General features: G+C 36.1%; 1 pseudogene; it reads left to right on the top strand.

Moving 5' to 3' along the window:
• LOC125420524 (NAD(P)H-quinone oxidoreductase subunit 2 A, chloroplastic-like) overlaps positions 1-3,604 on the top strand; it is a 39,192-nt pseudogene extending 35,588 nt beyond the window's left edge.
• The last annotated feature ends 2,396 nt before the right edge of the window (positions 3,605-6,000 follow it).

The raw sequence follows: 6,000 nt of genomic DNA on the forward strand, positions 1-6,000 counted from the left end.
GCTTGGCTTTATCTTCACTTTCTTCACTTTCCGATTCTAGCTCGTCATTGCCCTTTACCACCATGATTCTTCTATTTGGGCATTGGCTATCAATGTGTCCTCCTCCCTGGCACTTCAAACACACAGCATCATGAGTTCTAGAAGGTTTAGGATCTAATTTTACCTCATTCTTTGGTGCTTGGACAGATTTGGTTCTTGTCTCCTTCCTTGCCCAGTTTGAACTTTCTTCTTTGACTTTCGGCTTTAGCTTGCTTTCATAGATGGGATTGTTCCTCCAGCCACTTGAATTGGACCTTCCACTGTTGGAAACACCTCCAAACCATGATCTTACACCCCTCCTCTTGAATTGATGTTCTAATTTAATAGCCACATCCAACATCTCCTCCAATTCCACATATTGTTGCAATTCTAGTTGATTGGCTATTTCACGATTCAAACCACCAAGAAACCTTGCCATGGTTGCTTCCCTATCTTCATTCAAGTTCAATCTCATCATAAGCATCTCCATCTCCTTGTAATAATCCTCCACAGATCCATGTCCTTGAGATAAAGATTGAAGTCTTTGATGCAGCAACCTATGATAGTGTGATGATACGAATCGCTTCCTCATGGCTCCTTTCATTTGTCGCCATGTAGTAATCAAGTCATCACCAACTCTCCTTCGGGTGTTTTGCTCATTGGTCCACCATTGGAGTGCATAATGTCCAAACTCCATTGCTGCCAATTTCACCTTCTTAGCCTCCGAATAATTATGGCGGTCAAATATCATCTCCATCTTTTCTTCCCATTCCAAATATGCTTCGGGATCACTTTTTCCCATGAATGGTGGGATGTTGATCTTGATATTGCTAAGATTGTCATCTGTTTCGTCCCTCCTATATCTTCCATGGCCAGCTCTATCTTGGATAGCAAAATTTTCGTCCATACCTTCCTCAAAGTCTCCACCGAATGACTCCTCATCAAATTCCTCTTTTGGTCTCTCGCGACCTCCTCGCCCTCGGCCTCGTCCTCCATGGAATTCTTGCCTATTTCTTGTATTTGTCATTCTTTGTGAGGCTTCTTGTGTTCCCATTCTTTGATTCACATGCTCAACTTGAGCACTAACCCTCTGTATTGACTCCAAAACAACTCTCATGTCCACTTGGTCTCCACTCCCGGTAGCTCGGGCATCGCCATGGAATGCTACGGACTCTTCCTCATTGATCCTCAAGGGTGGATCCCCTCTTCTTATTCTAGAATCTGCCATGTTAGTAAAATACTGCAAAAATAAAATAAATCCTCACAATACTCACTCTCTCACGTGTTTCACTCAAACAAGGTCTCGACACTCGTGTTTGCACACTAGTTTCGGCTTTTACCCTCTTTTAAGCTCACACACTCTTGCCTTTTTCCACTCAATGAATTATCTCAAAGTTCTAATAAAACACCCACAAAACAGCAATTAGATCACTAGTATGTTTTAATTAAACTTATCAACAAATCAGTAGCAAAAAGTAGGTAATACCAAAAGAATCCAACAAATCCTAATTTTTCGGCTTTCTAGACAAGAAAACGCAAAATAATGGGAAAACGTTGGAATTTTTGAAAACTGCACCAGATGGTAGTGGATTATGAGTTCAAGAATAAAATTCCAGAAAAAGAAATTCAAATACGAACAAAAATCAAAGAGAACAAAATTATAGAAAAGTGTTGGTTGTTGTTCTTGTAATTCAAGTTTTGTATCAATTCCTTTATCTAATTTTAATCCAAATAATTTAAGCACCCAAAATCCAAATATACAGCAGCAAAAATAATTCTCCAGCAACTCAAATATTGAATAAATACTAAAAAAAAAGCAGCTCCAACAAATTTTCAGCAAACAAATAAAACTCCAACAAACCGAAATATTTTTTTTTTCTTCTTTTTTTTTTGTTTTTTTTTTATTTTATTCGGCTTTACCTTCTTTTTTTTTTTTTTTTCACTCACAGAACATAAACAACTGCAGTAGCAAGAATAATTACCAAAATTGCAATTCCAACTCCAAAACAAACACCAAACCCGTGACCTCCAAATAAACAAAATGTGCAGTTTTTTTTTTTTAAATGTTGCCGCAAACTTCTTTATTTTTTTTTTTTTCTTGTTTTCTTTTTTTTTTTTTTTTGAATATATGAATGCAAATATTTAAGACTAAAACAGCAAAGAAAAATCAACAGAAACCAAATTAACAAGAACAATGATAAAAGACAACCAACAAACTAGGAAACAAAAATACGATAAAACTAGGAAATCCTAATTCAACTAGGAATGAATTTTTTTATTTTTTTTTAAGATGCTGAACGTGTATAGGATGGATGCAACCTTAACCTAATGCTAAAATTGCAGAATAACACAAAAACAAATAAAGCAAATAAAGATAGATCAAACCTGAACAAAATTTAGCTCTGATACCAAATGATACGAACCTAGGACGACCTGCTCCTAAACCCGTATTATATTAGCCCGGATCTTAATTAAGTTCAAGTTCTAATGGAATTGACCTCAACCCCTAACCAACCTGTGGTTAGAAACCTTGGTATAATGTAGATGCCACAATAGGGGATGGAAAACCTATTGATAAGTCAAGCTAAAACAACCAATTCTCTAATGGTGTTTTAGGTGTTCTCAAAGAACAAAGAGATAATTAATCTCACAAGTATTTTCTCAATCAAATCAAAGTTGTATTCTTATTGAAAAATAAGCCTTTAAATAGGCTACAAAGCCACGAAATAAAACCCTAAAAACAAAAGAAAACCAGCCACCACACATAAAGAAACCTAGTTGGCTGAAACTATACTTCCTTTCCTAATCTAAGTTTGATTAATTAAATTAATTTACAATGGAAAGAATAAAATAAAAACCTTGAAAGAATAAAATAAAAACCTTACTAAAGTTATTTTTCCAGAAAATAAATAAATAAAAGCCAAAAGGTAATGGTAGTTTCCTAAAACAAAAAGTAAAAACAAATTAGGAAACTAAAAATGCTAGCCTTTTTGATCAAGTTGACTTTGATCAATCTTTGACCTCTTTGAGCTTCAACTCAGCTTCTAGATGCTTTGTAGGATGCCAAATAAGCTGAATATGAAGTCCCACACGTTGCCCATGCTTGGAAAAATAAGAAAAGGCTAAAACAGTAAAATACAGTTAAGCCAGCAAGCAATACAGCAAATTCGGCCAAATTGTTGATGCTGTCCGTACAAGCCCTTTTTGATTGCATTTGAGGCTGATTTAACTTGATTCCATAACCTCTTAGGCATATGTATTGAACCCATATAGCATTGGAACCATTTCATGCTTCCCGGACTCCAAAAATGTACCAAAACCGTCTCCCGGGTCCGTATCAGCTTCCACCACTTGGATGCTTCGAATAGGCTTTGTATCTTCAAGTATGGACAAGCTCTATTGAGATTGATTACCCTTTGTATAAATACTCCCAGGTTTCCCTTAAATCTCTTAATTTGGGCTCTTGTGATTGGCTTAGTCTTCATCCGTGTCGAGTCAGCACCCCAGTGGGTTATCGGTGGAGCGGGCTCGGGCGGAATCACATCAGAACCCGATTATTGAAATTGCTCAGGATACCTTTTTTTAGCTTCTAGAAACTATTTCTTAGTTCAAAATCCCTCTTACTAATTGAAATCAAAGAACTAGCAGATCTGTTATGCCCAAAATGGGATTGGGCTAGCGTTATGAACTTATAATCTATAATATGATGATCGAGTCGATTCCATGATTATAAGTTCATTCCATAGCAGACTAGACCGAAATAGGGTTATATACATTCTAATTTTGAGAAGGGGTCATTCAAATGTATCTAAATAGATACTATGTTTCATATGGATCCCTACGTCGTTACATTCCATTTAAGATTAGGGATAAGCATAATCGGACCTGCTTTTTACGTATCTCTCATTATTTGGGACCCTATTCACCTCACCTCTTTGGGCTTCTATTGAATCGAGAAATAAGTGTGATTGTCCATCTTTTTTATATAATATATAAATATAAGATAAGGCACCCTCCAAATAATTCAAATTGAAGCAATTGGATGTCCGATTCGAGCCTATATGACAAGACCGATCAATAGAAATACTCTAACACTCCACCTTTGTCATATATTCCATACATCACATTGGAGAGATTTCATATTCATCGAATACGATTCAATTTCAAGATGCCTTGGTGGTGAAATGGTAGACACATGAGACTCAAAATCTCAAGCTAAAGTGCGCAAAGATTCAAGTATTTTTCAAGGCATAGTATTGAGAATGCTCAGTGAATTGGAATAAGTTCGACAGTGGATCACAAAATCTTGGTGATCTTCTCTATCTAATGAATGGGGAGTCCGCTTTGAAATCATCCATCCTGCACCCACCCCACCCCTCGAGTATATGCTTCAATTGGAATCACACAAGGGTAGATTGATACAATAGAAACCTCAGGTAAAATGCCCCCCCTAGTAACCCAACAGATAAAGTACATTACATAGTCCATTTTAGGGATTGGCGACTTACCCATCTGGTGACTTTGACGTTGGACGTTCCCAAAATGGGTACTATCCGGTCGAGTGAATTCAATAATAGACGCCTGTTGGCATTCTAGCTTTCCTTCTTCTTTCAGGGCCTATCTAAAAGAGAATCCAGTACTTATTGGTCGTGAATATCTGAATAGGATGAACCACTCTATGGATTGCTTCAAAACAATTAGAATTAGTCAGTCAACTGGAATGTATACTATCCATATAGGGGTCAATTGAGAATATCCGTTGACCTGAGACGAAGAGAAATGTCTATCTATTTGATTTAGTTATTCAGTTAAACCAATGATTCATTATTATAGTAGATGGAAACAACCATTTCATCCAACATTCGTATTTTTGATTTTCCAATGGATTTATATCTTTCATTAATGGAAATTTTTTGATATAGTGAGTAATAGCTCTGGTTGTTCCCTATTCAAGAATTCTTGTTTAGGCAGTTCATACCATCCATCCCTAATGTTTTGATTTAAGATTTCAATTCCTCCATGATGCGAATTCGCCCGAGCCCGCACAACCGACAACCCACTAGGATTCCGACCCGATACGGATGAAGACCGAGCCAATCACTAGAGCTTAAGCTAAGAGGTTTAAGGATCACCTTGCTTCATTTATTCAGGGCATTATTCATTCTCAAGAGGGCTTGTCTATTCCCGGAGAACCAAGACCTATTCTAACCATACAAGTGGTGAAAGCCGGTATGGAGCCGGGTAGCGGTTTTGGTACATTTTTGGAGTCTGGGCAGCAAGAAATGGCTCCAACTCTTTATGGATTCAATAAATATCACTAAGAGGTCATGAAAACAAGTCAAGACAGAAGAAAAACCAACTTGTACGGACAGCTTCAAAATTTGGCCGAAAATTAGTATATTTTGTGCTGGCTTTACTGTATTTTGCTGAGTTGGCTTTTTCTCTTTCCACCAAGCAAGGGAAACATGTGGGACTCCATAGTAAGATTATTTGGCATCTTAAAAAGCATATTGAAGCTGAGTTGGGGCTCAAGTTGGTCAAAGATTAGTAAAAGTCAACTTAGTAAAAAGCTAGTATTTTAGTTTCTTAATTTGATTCTACTTCTTGTTTTAGGAAATTACCATTACTTTTTGGGTTTTATTTATTTATTTGCTGGAAAAATAATTTTAGGAAAGTTATTATTTCATTATTTTCATTGTAAATTAATTAATTCCTAATTCAAAATAAAGGAATTAATTAATCCAAATTATATTAGGAAAGGGTGTGAAATTAGGCAATTTCCTAATAGGATTCTGTGTTGGTTGAAATTTCCTAATCCTTTTAGGGTTTTATTTTTTTCATTCAAAGCCTATTTAAAGGCTTATTTTTCAGGAATAATTAAGCTTGAATTATATGTAGAAAATTATTAGTGAGATTGAATTTTCTTTGTTCTTTTGAACACCCAAAACACCATTAGTGAATGAGTGTTTTAGTTTGACTTAT

Source organism: Ziziphus jujuba, chromosome 6 (genome assembly GCF_031755915.1).
Source record: "Ziziphus jujuba cultivar Dongzao chromosome 6, ASM3175591v1".
Taxonomy (NCBI): Eukaryota; Viridiplantae; Streptophyta; class Magnoliopsida; order Rosales; family Rhamnaceae; genus Ziziphus; species Ziziphus jujuba.